Below are 16433 nucleotides of genomic sequence, written 5' to 3' on the forward strand. Positions count from 1 at the left end.
AAAAACGGCACACTGAAAGCAATGGCTCGCTATCATAAGCAGGCCAGACATCTCCAGCTAGCTTATGTATGGGAGTCCTTTCCACCATTCTATTACACACAGCATTTCTGTTTTCAACTAAACGTTTCTCATCTATGTATGTTTTACGCCATCTACAAAGCAGGGACTGAACACGTTCATTTTTTTATGATACAGTACAGTAGTTGTAGAGAACATTTTATGCTGCGATATGAGCCACACGGAGTTTCAGAATGAGTGAGTATGTAACAGTACTTTCCCACTCAAAACTTGAACTAGCACTTATCAATTAACACTTTCTGTACTTTTGGACCTGATTTTAGAGACTGGTCCTTCCAATGTTTCATAATATATTTAGTTATTTATTGAATGTATTTCTGAAATAGATAACAGTGTCTCATTCCTCAGGAAAAACAGCCCAGTCACTCCATCATTTATCGGTTAACCGGTGGCTTAATTTAGTTATTTCAAAGTGGTGCCACATCAAGAGTGTACTGTATTTCTATAATAAAACAGTTGGGAACAATGAAAAGGAGGAATTATCCTGGTACTATTTAATTGCGTTTGACCAGGTGCCCAGCTCTATGTCAGCCTAATCTCCCTGCAGTGGTGCTGTCTCGCTCTCTCCCTGGGAGACAGCGGAGGCCGATAAACTTTGCAGCTCCCTCGTACCTGCACAATGCACCCTCTGCATTATTCATAGGTAGGGTCTAGAGCATCTTCAAATGGCCTGTCATTTCCTTTTACCTTCCATCACAATGGCCATATGCCACAGACACTAGACAGGACTGGGGGTAGGCATTCTGAGGGTGAGCCTGAATTTCCTTTACAGACGCTAACATGGAAACATATACATGTTTTAGCATGTAGGACTCTTGGGAACTCAAAACCTGCCATGGCAGATTTCAATCTTTTGCTGTTTCGCTATCTCCTCCCACGGTTGACACCTCCACACAGCAAAATCAATGGTGTACATTTAGATCTGAACGTGTAAAATGAACACTATTTTCAGTAAACATATGAGTCCCACTGTACTGGTGTTAAAATACCACCTTTGAAATTGTTAAATAATTAACTCTGTTGCAGTGTTCAACATTTTACTCTTAAAGTGTTCAAAGGAACAAAATTGTGGTGTTTGCGTAGCTCTACTGTAGAGTAATATGCAACAACTACAGGGTAAAACATAATACTTGGTTTAAAGTAAACTTGTCTCACTTTTCTAAGTGCTGAGACTGCTTCTCAGTGTAAGACGTTTTTTGAGTGTTTTAACACTGCTTAGTTTAAAGCCATATTCAAATATTTCCCAGAGTGCCTTTTGAGAAAAATTGTGGAGTTACCACCCGTGACTGTATATTTTTGTGATAGAGACATGGTTGTTGCATTCATCGATTTTTGGTCCTATTGACATCGCCAAGTGACATCCTAAGCAAATATATAATCATACACATCGCTTTGAACCAAAACCATTCCTATTATTATCATATTTCCCAGCATGCTATTGTTTCAATATCTGTTTGTGTATGAGATTGATACATTTTATGCCACACAGAGAAAAATAACAGATTTTTCTGAACTAATCCAATCAGTTATGTAGTGTCCTGACAATATTCCTACCCCAGGCAGTCATTCTGAATGCAGGTTGCAGGTGAATCAAAATTCCAACTGTTGGATCTGGCTGAATTTCAATAGAAATTACACATCACTTTGCAAGCTGGCGTAATGTGACTTGTAGGTAGTGTTGCAGAATTTGGGTAATTTTCCCAGATTTTACAGGAAGCTTGGTTGGAGCTTTCCTGGAAACAGAAACAGGAAATCTGACAGACTTCATCTAAGATTTGGGGAAAATCTTGGAATTTGACAACCCTACTTCCAGGCCTGTTGCCAAAGGTATGAACTGGGGCACAATTATGCACTCTTAACTAAAGGTACAGAGGATGGCATTACAGTAAGAGTTTGTACCCCTTTAGGAACAAATCTATACCTTTTCATCTGAGTGTGTAATACAATAGCCTGAAACATCTGGAGTGCAAGTTACATTATGCTGGCTTGCAAGGTGAAGTGTAATTCCTTTCGGAACCCAGCCTTTCAGATTTTTTTTATGGACCGCACATATATTCAGAATGACTGCCATGGGTGGAAGACTAAGCTGTGTGACTACTTAAAGTATTTTCTTATTCTTTGGGTATAACGATGTGCGCTGAGAGTCAGAAAGCAAGTTCAGGGAGTGAGTGTTTTAATAAAATAAACGGAATACAAAATAAGAACCTCGAACACCACACAGACATGAAACAGCAACAATGACACCTGGGGAAGGAACCACAGGGAGTGACATCTATATGGCAGGTAATCAAGGAAGTGATGGAGTCCAGGTGAGTCTGACAATGAGCAAGTGCGCGTAACAATGGTGACAGGTGTGCGCCATAACGAGCAGCCTGGTGACCTAGAGGCCGGAGAGGGAGCACACATGACAGTAGCCCCTCCCTGACCTGCAGCTCCAGCCACATGACACCGACCAAAAGGACGATCCCGGGGAACAGGAGCTGACGGTCACCTCTGCAGAGGCATAGGAAACCCGTCAATCCGGCTGAGACGCAGGAGCATGGCAACCTAGAGCGCCGAAGAGAAAGCATAACTGACGGTACCCCCTCCCCGCCGTGTTCGGCTCCAGCCGCAGGACGCCAACCCAAGGAACGATCCTGTGGATCAGGAGCGGACCGGTCACCCCAGCTGATGCGCGGGAAACTGACAGACCGGCTGAGGCAGGGGAGCCTGGCGATCCGGTTAAGGCATGAGATTCTGACGTGCCAGTGGAAGAAGGGGAGCCTGGTGAGCCGGCAAAGGCATGAAAGCCAAAGGCATGAAAGCCTACCAGCTGAGGCAGGGGAGCCTGTCGATCCGGATGAGGCATGAGAGCCTATAGTGGCTCCCGGACCAGGCGTCATTCCCACCTAGCCAAAAAAACACACTCCCGGATGCTTCCCTTAGGTGAGGCTTCATTCTATAACGATGTGCGCTGTGAGTGTTTTAATAAAATATACAGAACATAATACAAAACAAGAACCTTAACAACGCATAGACAAGAAACTGAAACAATGACGCCTGGGGAAGGAACCAAAGGGAGTGACATATATAAGGCAACTAATCAAGGAAGTGATGGAGTCCAGGTGAGTCTGACGACGCACAGGTGTGCGTAATGATGGTGACAGGTGTGAACCATAACGAGCAGCCTGGTGACCTAGAGGCCGGAGGAAACTTGACATTAGCGTATTGGAATCCATATTTTAGGTGCCTACACTGCATCCTACTGTACTGTACTGTGAGGCCAGTCACGGCTTATAAATTCCCGGTAATACAAAATTGGGAAAAAGGGAAATTACCCTGCCAGCTATTAAGAATATGTTTTTGTTTCAGTCTCCTCCATCTCCACTAACCAAAGTTAATTGTATAGATTTCTTTCCTATTAGTTTTTCTCAATTGCTAAAACACCATTTCTGAAACCTTGCTCCATTTCCTGAAAACATTAAACACAAAACCTTATCTTCAAGCACTATTTATATAACCTCTGACTCCTCTCGCAAAATGAAACAATCGCCTCAAAACAGTTTTACCTGTGTTCAAAATCAAACACTGCTCTCCAATCATGAACAAGGTGATCAAAATGATATACACTCTCAAGCAGTCACTAAACAATACACCGAAAAATTGAAAGCACATTGTTCAAAACATACAATTCTCAGGGAGAAGTACATTTTTAATCTAAAAAAATATTCATATTTTTCCTTCATTGTCTTTTGATGAACGAAAACATGTTCTATCATAGTAGCTCAAAATTTATCAGAAATTACGAACCTGCTTTGCTCTTTGCAATTTTGTTTTTTGTTCTTCCTCCTCCTTGTACCCCTATTTTTACAGTACTGTACCCTGCATCTCACAAACTTGTCCTTTGTCTCTGTAATACTGTAATTCTTGTTCTTTGTTGATATGAACCTGCAACCATATGAACCTGCAACTAAGTTGACTGTGCTTTTAAACAGCTTGGAAAATTCCAGAAAATTATGTCATGGCTTTAGAAGCTTCTGATAGGCTAATTGATCTAATTTGAGTCAATTGGAGGTGTACCTGTGGATATATTTCAAGGCCTACCATCAAACTCAGTGCCATCATGGGAAAATCCAAAGAAATCAGCCATGATCTCAGAAGAAAAATTGCAGACCTCCACAAGTCTGGTTCATCCTTGGGAGCAATTTCCAAACGCCTGAAGGTACCACGTTCATCTGTACGAACAATAGTATGCAAGTATAAACACCATGGGACCACACAGCCCTCATACCACTCAGGAAGGAGACGTGTTCTGTCTCCTAGAGGTGAACGTATTTTGGTGCGAGATGTGCAAATCAATCCCAGAACAACAGCAAAGGACCTTGTGAAGATGCTGGAGGAAACAGGTACAAAAGTCCACAGTAAAACGAGTCCTATATTGACGTAACCTGAAAGGCCGCTCAGCAACGAAGAAGCCACTGCTCCAAAACCGCCATAAAAAAGTCAGACTATGGTTTGCAACTGCACATGGGGTCAAAGATCGTACTTTTTCGAGAAATGTCCTCTGGTCTGATGAAACAAAAATAGAACTGTTTGGCCATAATGACCATCGTTATGTTTGTAGGAAAAAGGGGGTCGCTTGCAAGTCGAAGAACACCATCCCAACCGTGAAGCACGGGGGTGGCAGCATCATGTTGTGGGGGTGCTTTGCTGCAGGAGGGACTGGTGCACTTCACAAAATAGATGGCATCATGAGGTAGGAAATTATGTGGATATATTGAAGCAACATCTCAAGACATCAGTCAGGAATTTGAAGCTTGGTTGCAAATGGTTCTTCCAAATGGACAATGACCCCAAGAAAAGTTGCAAAATGGCTTAAGGACAACAAAGTCAAGGTATTGGAGTGGCCATCACAAAGCCCTGACCTCAATCCTATAGAACATTTGTGGGCAGAACTGAAAAAGTGTGTGCCAGCAAGGAGGCCTAGAATCCTGACTCAATTACACAAGCTGTCAGGAGGAATGGGCCAAAATTCACCCAACTCATTGTGGGAAGCTTGTGGAAGGCTACCCGAAACGTTTGACCCAAGTTAAACCATTTAAAGGCAATGCTACCAAATACTATTGAGTGTATGTAAACTTCTGACCCACTGGGAATGTGATAAAAGCTGAAATAAATCGATCTCTTTACTATTATTCTGACATTTCACATTCTTCAAATAAAGTGGTGATCCTAACAGGGAATTTTTACTAGGATTAAATGACAGGAATTGTGAAAAACTGACTTAAAATGTATTTGGCTGAGGTGTATGTAAACTTCCGACTTCAACTGTATGTATGCATACACATATATACATACACCCATACATACATACATACGTATATACGTATATATATATGTGTGTGTGTGTGTGTGTGTGTGTGTGTGTGTGTGTGTGTGTGTGTGTGTGTGTGTGTGTGTGTGTGTGTGTGTGTGTGTGTGTGTGTAAATAGATATTTTATTTATTTATTTTTATTTATTTATTTCACCTTTATTTAACCAGGTAGGCAAGTTGAGAACAAGTTCTCATTTACAATTGCGACCTGGCCAAGATAAAGCAAAGCAGTTCGACACATACAACGACACAGAGTTACACATGGAGTAAAACAAACATACAGTCAATTATACAGTATAATCAAGTCTATATCCGATGTGAGCAAATGAGTGAGATAAGGGAGGTAAAAGGCAAAAAAAGGCCATGGTGGCAAAGTAAATACAATATATCAAGTAAAACATTGGAATGGTAGATTTGCAGTGGAAGAATGTGCAAAGTAGAAATAAAAGTAATGGGGTGCAAAGGAGCAAAATAAATAAATAAAATAAATACAGTAGGGAAAGAGGTAGTTTTTTGGGCTAAATTATACGTGGGCTATGTACAGGTGCAGTAATCTGTGAGCTGCTCTGACAGTTGGTGCTTAAAGCTAGTGAGGGAGATAAGTGTTTCCAGTTTCAAAGATTTTTGTAGTTCGTTCCAGTCATTGGCAGCAGAGAACTGGAAGGAGAGGCGGCCAAAGAAAGAATTGGTTTTGGGGGTGACCAGAGAGATATACCTGCTGGAGCGCGTGCTACAGGTGGGTGATGCTATGGTGACCAGCGAGCTGAGATAAGGGGGCAGGGTCTTGTAGATGACATGGAGCCAGTGGGTTTGGCGACGAGTATGAAGCGAGGGCCAGCCAACGAGAGCGTACAGGTCGCAGTGGTGGGTAGTATATGGGGCTTTGGTGACAAAACGGATTGCACTGTGATAGACTGCATCCAATTTGTTGAGTAGGGTATTGGAGGCTATTTTGTAAATGACATCGCCGAAGTCGAGGATTGGTAGGATGGTCAGTTTTACAAGGGTATGTTTGGCAGCATGAGTGAAGGATGCTTTGTTGCGAAATAGGCAGCCAATTCTAGATTTAACTTTGGATTGGAGATGTTTGATGTGGGTCTGGAAGGAGAGTTTACAGTCTAACCAGACACCTAGGTATTTGTAGTTGTCCACATATTCTAAGTCAGAGCCGTCCAGAGTAGTGATGTTGGACAGGCGGGCAGGTGCAGGCAGCGATCGGTTGAAGAGCATGCATTTAGTTTTACTTGTATTTAAGAGCAATTGGGGGCCACGGAAGGAGAGTTGAATGGCATTGAAGCTTGCTTGGAGGGTTGTTAACACAGTGTTAACACAGTGTCCAAAGAAGGGCCAGAAGTATACAGAATGGTGTCGTCTGCGTAGAGGTGGATCAGAGACTCACCAGCAGCAAGAGCGACATCATTGACCAAGAATTGACCAAGAATTGAACCCTGTGGCACCCCCATAGAGACTGCCAGAGGTCCGGACAGCAGACCCTCCAATTTGACACACTGAACTCTATCAGAGAAGTAGTTGGTGAACCAGGCGAGGCAATCATTTGAGAAACCAAGGCTGTCGAGTCTGCCGATGAGGATGTGGTGATTGACAGAGTCGAAAGCCTTGGCCAGATCAATGAATACGGCTACACAGTAATGTTTCTTATCGATGGCGGTTAAGATATTGTTTAGGACCTTGAGTGTGGCTGAGGTGCACCCATGACCAGCTCTGAAACCAGATTGCATAGCAGAGAAGGTATGGTGAGATTCGAAATGGTCGGTAATCTGTTTGTTGACTTGGCTTTCGAAGACCTTAGAAATGCAGGGTAGGATAGATATAGGTCTGTAGCAGTTTGGGTCAAGAGTCCCCCCCCCCTTTGAAGAGGGGGATGACTGCAGCTGCTTTCCAATCTTTGGGAATCTCAGACAACACGAAAGAGAGGTTGAACAGGCTAGTAATAGGGGTTGCAACAATTTCGGCAGATCATTTTAGAAAGAAAGGGTCCAGATTGTCTAGCCCGGCTGATTTGTAGGGGTCCAGATTTTGCAGCTCTTTCAGAACATCAGCTGACCTGATTTGGGAGAAGGAGAAATGGGGAAGGCTTGGGCGAGTTGCTGTGGGGGATGCAGTGCTGTTGACCGGGGTAGGAGTAGCCAGGTGGAAAGCATGGCCAGCCGTATAAAAATGCTTATTGAAATTCTCAATTATAGTGGATTTATCAGTGGTGACAGTGTTTCCTATCTTCAATGCAGTGGGCAGTTGGGAGGAGGTGTTCTTATTCTCCATGGACTTTACAGTGTCCCAGAACTTTTTTGAGTTAGTGTTGCAGGAAGCACATTTCTGCTTGAAAAAGCTAGCCTTGGCTTTTCTAACTGCCTGTGTATAATGGTTTCTAGCTTCCCTGAACAGCTGCATATCACGGGGGCTGTTCGATGCTAATGCAGAACGCCATAGGATGTGTTTGTGTTGGTTAAGGGCAATCAGGTCTGGGGAGAACCAAGGGCTATATCTGTTCCTGGTTCTAAATTTCTTGAATGGGGCATGCTTATTTAAGATGGTTAGGAAGGCATTAAAAAAAATAACCAGGCATCCTCTAATGACGGGATGAGATCAATATCCTTCCAGGATACCCCGGCCAGGTCGATTAGAAAGGCCTGCTCGCTGAAGTGTTTCAGGGATATATATATTTACCACAAAAATACATGGGGGATTGGAAATGATGCAGACAATTACATTGATGGAAGCCACAATCTATCTGCAATATTAAAGCTGATTCCCCCTACCCCCCCCCAAAAAATCTATAAATAAACAAATAAACAAAATAAACCCACCTGACTGAAGCACATATTTTTCCCATCCATCTCCATTGGTCTCTGCCTACTCACAGGTTCCCTCACCCTGTACCCATCTTCCACTTGCTACACTGCTTCAGCATACAACGCTTTCTGTACTACTCTGACCCTGGTAACCTCAACCTGCATTTCTCTCACTGGATACCTCCAATCTCTAGCCCAATGGGCACCCCCACACAAAACACAGAACATTCTCCATTGATCCTGCACACTTCTAGGAATCTCCCTCCTACACACTACTGCAATATGACCATAAGCTTGGCACCTTGAACACCATAGTATTTTTACCTAAAGCATCTAAACTGGAACAACCATTTCAGTAATGTGTGCAAGTCCAAGTAACATATTGGATTAGTTTAGTGCATGCTGGGAAATATGATAATTATGGGTGTGGTTTTGGTTCAAAGTGATGTGTATGAGTTTCAGGCCCCTGTATTAAGGTAAAACTAGAGCCTCAAATAAGGCCTTATGAAATACGGATATTATTGTGTTAAACCTCTCAGTGTTCATTTGCTGTGTACATCTTAATTTATAGCAATTAATCCAAGGACAGGTACTGAATACGGTGTGTTAAAAAAAAATCTATGTCGACCTAACAACCATTAGAGCATGAAAACATAAAGATTTAAATGTAGAATAGGTGTACAACATGTACAACATCAGCTGTTATATAAAAGGAAAATACAGTGCAGTGAATGAGAAGTTTCATTAGTTAACCCTTGAGGTAAAGTACACTCATATGATGTTTTGTGCTGCTTCCCACTGGGCACACTCTGGTTGAATAAACATTGTTTCCACTTCATTTCAATGAAATTACATTGAACCAACGTGGAATAGACATTGAATTGTCTGTGCCCATTGGGTATTTTCATTTGCAGCTCCTTGACATCTTGTCAGCTACCTTTGGGACTTACCTTCCAGGATGGCGTCCCTCGCGTTATTTGTATTTACTAAGTTTATTTGCATGACGAACCCCCAAAAGGTATTTCCCTTAGAGGTAATTGGGATTGCTGTCATTGTGCCTCCCTAATGTCTCAAAGTCAACATTAACATATCATTAGCTCTTTCTGGGACCGTTCACTCAGAAAATTACTGGCCTCCAAAGACCTTCAGCTGCATCAACATGAACATAACGTTGAGATGATGACGTCAGCTTCTTGGAAAGTAGCCTAACTCTTTGAGCTTATTTAGAATCCCTACAATGGGTAGATTGACTTTTAAATGCACTGTAACAAGGGATTTTCACAAAATATTATTTTATATTATATTACTAATAGGACACCACAAAATAATAAGGGTTCTTTGGGAAGGGTGATGGTTCTACAAGGAATTAAACTGACCCAAATAACCCTTTGAGACTTTCAATGGTTCCTTGAGGTTTAAAAAAGCGTTCTTTCCTCTTTTAGTGATAATTCAAATGTAGGGGATGTGGCTCATTAGAATATTTTGGGGCATAGTTTGTTCACAGCAATTTTTGTTCAGAGTGAGAATGTCATTCCAGTTTATCTAATCTGTTGTGTTATGTTTAGCATGTTATACAGTGCATCTGGAAAGTATTCAGACACCTTCACCTTTTCCATATTTTGTTACGTTACAGCCTTGTTTTAAAATGCATATAATTACTTTGCCCCTTCATCAATCTACAAACATTACCCAATAATGACAAAGCGATAAAAAGGTTTTTCGAAAATGTTGCATATCTATAAAAAATAAATAAAACAGAAACACATTATTTACATAAGTATTCAGACCCTTTGCTATGAGACTCAAAATTGAGCTCAAGTGCATCCTGTTTCCATTGATCATCCTTGAGATGTTTCTACAACTTGATTTTTAGCAAAAACAAAGCCATGAGGTCGAAGGAACTGTCAGTGAGTGCCGAGACAGGACTGTGTCGAGGCACAGATCTGGGGAAGGGTATCAAAACATTTCTGCAGCATTGAAGGTCCCCAAGAACACAGTGGCCTCCATCATTCTTAAATGTAAGAAGATTGGAACCACCAAGACTCATCCTAGAGCTGGACGCCCGGCCAAACTGAGCAAAATGTGGGAGAAGGCCCTTGGTCAGGGAGGCGACCTAGAACCCGATGGTCACTCTGACAGAGCTCCGGAGTTCCTCTGTGGAGATGGGAGAACCTTCCAGAAGGACAACCATCTCTGCAGCACTCCACCAATCATGCCTTTATGGTAGAGTGGCCAGATGGGAGCCACTCCTCAGTAAAATGCACATGACAACCCCCTTAGAGTTTGCCAAAAGCCACCTAAAGGACTCTTAGACACAAAATCACAAAATCTCTAGTGGGGCCTGTAACTTAACAAAATGTGCAAAAAATGTGCAAAAACGTGGAAAACATGGAAAAATGTGCAAAAAGAGAAGGGGTCTGAATACTTTCCGAATGCAAAAGACTAATGTATATCCTTGTGCCTCTTGAGAATGTTGACTAACTCAAAAGTTCTCAATTCTCTCTTAAGGGACCCACAGCCGTTCCAGAACTAGCACACCTGATTCAACTTGTTAATTAACACCATAATAAAACCTATGGATTTCTTACAATATAATTTGGCTATAAAACCAGAACAAAAACCTCTGGTTCTACAAAGAACCTTTGAGATTGGTTCTATGAAAAACATTTCTCATTTTCCATAAAGGTGATGTATATAGCCCCAAAAAGGGTTGTAACCATAGCACAACCCTTTTTTGGTGCAGAATAGAACCGGTTTTTAATGGTTCTATACAGAACCTTGGGAAAGAGTTATTTATAGCACCATACAGGTTCCATTTAGAACCAGAAGGGCATGGTTCTTTATAGAATCTTCAAGAAAAGGTTTGATATAGCACCAAAAATGGTTCTACTATTGTTACAAGCCAGATAACCCTTATTTGGCACTATATAGAACCCTTTGTTTTTAGTGTGTATACGTTATTTTTACTTACATAGATCAAAAGTTAATGTCTTATCTGCTTTATGTAAACATCTTCCAACAAAATGAAATAAAAACAACTCCACTTGCTGTGAATGTGCATAAAGTGGTGATAACATATTAACAGTATGTTTTAACTAAGATAGGATGCAGGGATTGCACTGTTGAATTGTTGTTGTTGTTGTTGTTTCCTGTCATTCCCTGAATACAGCTCATAATAAGACAGTGTGACTCTTGTTTAAAAGCCACTGTATGCCTGCCAGATGGAGGAATACAAGATACTTTGAAATTACATTCTGGACCATATAAAAGAAAACCATGATGTACAAGTAAACACATTTTGTGCTTTGTTCAAGCAATAGATTTATAAATTATGTCTGAATATGCTGTGCAGATGAGAGACAAAACCTAATACTTAGAACTTTTCAATCATTAAAATGGTTTGATAAATGTTGATTTATGTCCCACGCTACGGTGACATTGCTGGCCTACTTACAGTACATGTTAACTCGCCGTTGAAAAAACCTTGACATAACTATACTTTTAATAAAACGATGAAAAGCTACCATGGACTAAGGTACTATGCTTTATTCAGGAGTAAAAAAGGGCCCCTTAGATATATATCCCTTTGAGAGATACAGTGTGGATAGTATGCCTGATCTCTCTGCAGCTGCATTTGAAAGTCGACGGACTAGGAAACGTATCTATTTCCCCACATCCTGCAGGACATGGATCTGCATTTCCTCTGCACTTTGATAAAGCAACAGCCAGCCAAGCTGTCAGCCTCCATTAGCAGCCTCTCCACCCTGCACTGACAGCTGCTGTGTGTATGCGTGCGTGTTTGTGTGTGTGTATGTGTGTGTGTGTGTGTGTGTGTGTGTGTGTGTGTGTGTGTGTGTGTGTGTGTGTGTGTGTGTGTGTGTGTGTGTGTGTGTGTGTGTGTGTGTGTGTGTGTGTGTGTGTGTGTGTATGTGTGTGTGTGTGTGTGTGTGTGTGTGTGCGCGTACGAGAGCAACTTGATTTTGAATACTTTTTGGACAGTCTGAAAAAATATCTGGGTACAGGGCCACATTTTGACAACCATAACCTTCTTTAAAAGCAGACATTCTTTAAATACCCATCACATTTTCACTCACTTCAATCTAAACTCAAACTGAACTTACCATTTCATTTACATTAGAGTGGTAATTGGTGTTGTCAATGTCCCAGCTTCAACGTAGCTAATGTAGCCACTTAAAAACATCTATCTTCCTCTCTGTATGGCCAGAACACACTCACATACATGACAATGAATCAATTTGACCAAAATAAATCATTGCTACAAGAATCTAGACAACAGCATGTTGTATATTTAGACTATGTGAGATACAGCTGCTGCAGAAAATGTTTACCTTTTTGACTGCAGGGTTCCAGTGCAAACACAGCCAAGCCTTGGTGTGTGAAGAATGCATAATGACACCCGAGTCCTGTCACACTTTGTACAGCATAATGATTCAAACGTCTTGAAGGGCAGGACAAGAAATCCTCACAGTTTATTTTCACATTTTTAGTCCCTGTCGAAGTGTATACAGAGGATGGTTAAACCGCGATAAATTGGGCAGAAATTTGGCAATGAGTTTTGACGCGCTTGTAATGTGGCTTAAATTGTATGCCCTTTAAGGCAAGGGGGACGAACCTCCTCAATGTCAGTGCGCTCCCCCACATGTTGAGTGCTTAGTTTGCAATGCAGTACAAGATCCCCCGATCTGCTTAGTATGCATCCACTTGAGTTTCCTAAAGGTTACCAAACCTAATTAGACATTTATGCAGGATCTTCAAAGGTCCCTCCGTTAATAATGATGTGCTAATTCCGAGGACTGCATCGACGGCTTGTTTCTGCTTGCAGGAGTATCCCCCCCTCACAATATGTGCATACACAAAAGGGATCGAGATGGCAGCGGAAATATTAGGCACAAGGATTAGATCAGATTGGTCGTCGGATCTAAAAAACGGATTTTAGGTACTCTTTTGTATATGACCCATAAATGCTGCACAGATCCATGGGTCCTGTTGAAGGGAATGGAAAATTAGATCATGATAACCCTTCATAATCACTTCATCTTGCTTGCTTTGAAAGTAGATTCATGGAGACTGAAATATGCGGAAAACACACTCACATCTCAAACACATCTCAAACACACTCACACCTCAGAGGCTGATGTTCGGATGCTGCCTTGTAGGCTACTGCATATGTAAAACTCCTTGCAGACAGCCTATAAGGTCTATAATCATGACTTATAAGCATCTGAGGCTGCTATTGAATCTGATCAGCCTGCCAGGAATAGAGCACACCCAGTCTTTATCAAATACATAATGCACTGACTGCTAATATGCCTGCAATGAGCTTTACCTATGAAACAGCATACATGGCACAATCCGGATTTATCAGCCTCTGAGGCTGCTATTGAATCTGATCAAACTCTCAGGCTGAAATTGAATCTGATCAGCCTGTCAGGAATGGAGCTCACCCACTATGTAAATGTAAATATTATCTATAAAACATGGTGTCCCTTACAATTATACACATATTAGTTACACAAGCTAACAACCAGCATACATAACAAGATAACTAGCTAGCTAACAAGACTACTTAGCTAACTAGCTAGCTAGCTTGATCGCTCACAAGACTAGCCATGTTAGCTGCGTTGTTGCTTCCATATGATTGGCTGTGGTCTTGGGAGTGGCACACAGCCTGCGAGACACGAGGGCTTAGATGCCTAAAGAGCTCTTAGCTCACAGTAAAGGACATTTACCTTGCAATCATTCGAATTTATAAACTGATAATGAGCTCCAAACACAAACGAAAGCATGATATCAGCAAGAAACGTACCATCCCTTATTTGTCCACTCCTATTTGTAGAGTTTATCTTGTGGCTTGACAAAACATCTTTCGTTATGTCGTGACCATAAGATAAATAAGATGTGATCTCAACATAATGAGGGGAAAAAAAATGTATTCATAATGTCCTCTCTGGAATTCCGTACTCATGCCCTTTACCGTGATTAACTAAATGGAATTGGCAAATTAATCTGCAAGTACAGAGGCATCTTTGCATCAAGCCTGAACAGTGCCTCAGGTAACTGTAAATGACAAAACATCCTAAATAAAATTACATTTCCATTTATTAATCAATTATGAATGGCAGCTAATTAGTGTTATGCCAGAATAATTTTCTCCCTCAATGTCAAAGCTGGAATTGTAGCAGTTTATAATTTATAACACGTTATGACAAAATCCCTTACCCCACTTTATAAAGATTTTGATGTATTTTAGTACTGGGAGTGGGACGCAACTGATCGAATGTGATCTAGTTTGTAAATAAAGACACTGCATAAACATTGCAATTTCAGGTTTGATCGAATTCCAGTGTGTAATGTGTCACCTGCATGTGTGTGTGTGTGTGTGTGTGTGTGTGTGTGTGTGTGTGTGTGTGTGTGTGTGTGTGTGTGTGTGTGTGTGTGTGTGTGTGTGTGTGTGTGTGTGTGTGTGTGTGTGTGTGTGTGTGTGTGTGTGTGTGCGTGCGTGCGTGCGTGCGTGCGCGTGTGTGTGTGTGTGATAATAATAAGGCAAATTATAAGTGGAAATTAAGAGGGGGTCAAATTTGTGAGAGTCATTTCTCATTTCTCTGCTTCACTGCACGTCAGTGGAAAGCCCTGCATTTTGAGTGATGGCCAAAACAAGAAAAAGTGAACAGCAAACCCTGTGGTGAGGAAGAGAGAGAGAGGGAGAGACAGAAGGAGACAGAAGGAGACAGAGAGAGAGAGAGAGAGAGAGAGAGTGAAAGATAGAGATGGAGAAAGAAGGGAGAAAATGGGAAAGAGACGAGAGAGAGAGAGAGAGAGAGAGAGAGAGAGAGAGAGAGAGAGAGAGAATATCCAACATCAACACCTTTTATGGGCATGGCATAGACCCCTCAAATTCAGATCTGGACCTCTAAACCAGTTCCACTGCTTTTCTTAAAATTATTCAATTTAATAAGGGACTGATTTAGACCTGGGAAACCAGGTGGGTGCGGAAACCAGGTGGGTGAGGAAACCAGGTGGGTGCAATAAAGTATGTTGAGATCACGATGTATTAATTTCATTATCACTACATAACAATAGTTGTTTTGTTGAGATGACGAGATAATCGAAGTACCATGCATCATCCATTAATTTGTTCAGATGCACAATAACCACTTCCTCAAGGAGCCCTGTGGCTGCGTTGATCGCAATGCGGGACATTAAAGCCATGAATGATGCCTGACAGGCAGTTCTGTCTCCCAGGCTGCATGTCGCGCCCAAGACTACAGCCAATCACATGCAAGGAACAACACAGCTAATTTGGCTAGTCTTCTGAGCTAGCTAGCTAGCTCAACACCATGTTTTGTGGGTACTATTTATATTCTCAGTGGGTGAGCTCAATTCCTGACAGGCTGATCAGATTACATTTGAGCCTCAGAAGCTGATAAATCAGGATTCTGCCTTGTATGTCATGCCTGCTCCCACTCCCCCTCGAGCACCAGGCTGCCCATCATTATGCACACTTGTCACCATCGTTACGTGCACCTGCGCTTCTTTGGACTCACCTGGACTCCCGTGTCAGCATTATTGTTGTTATGTTTCCCCTGTTCAGACGCTGTCCTTGTTTGTTTCTTGTCAGTTATTTATTAAATGTTCACTCCCTGTACTTGCTGTACTCCCTGTACCCAGCATCTGTCCTTATATTGTAGGCTATTTCATAGGTAAGGATCCTTTCAGGCAGATTAGCTGTTAAAGTGCTTTATAGGCATATGCATATCTGATCCAGGGGATGAGCTCTACTCCTGGCAGGCTGATCAGATTCCATTGCAGTCTCAGAGGCTGATGTCATGATGCTGCCTTGTATGCTATTTCATATGCAAGGCTCCTTGCAGACAGCCTATAAGGCAGCATTATGACTTTTGAATCTGATCAGCCTACCAGGAATAGAGCACACCCCGTCTTGATCACATACATAATGCACTGACTGTTAATATGCCTTCAATGGGCTTTACATATGAAACAGCCTACATAGCAGAATCCTGATTTCTCTGCCTCTGAATGGCTGCTAATGAATCTGATCATGTTCTGAGGCTGAAATTGATTCTGATCAGCCTGTCAGGAATGGAGCTCACCCACTCTGTACATTTAAATAATATCCATAAAACATGACGCGTCCCTTACAATTACACACA

The sequence above is a fragment of the Oncorhynchus clarkii genome, chromosome 15 (genome assembly GCF_045791955.1).
Source record: "Oncorhynchus clarkii lewisi isolate Uvic-CL-2024 chromosome 15, UVic_Ocla_1.0, whole genome shotgun sequence".
In the NCBI taxonomy this organism is placed as follows: Eukaryota; Metazoa; Chordata; class Actinopteri; order Salmoniformes; family Salmonidae; genus Oncorhynchus; species Oncorhynchus clarkii.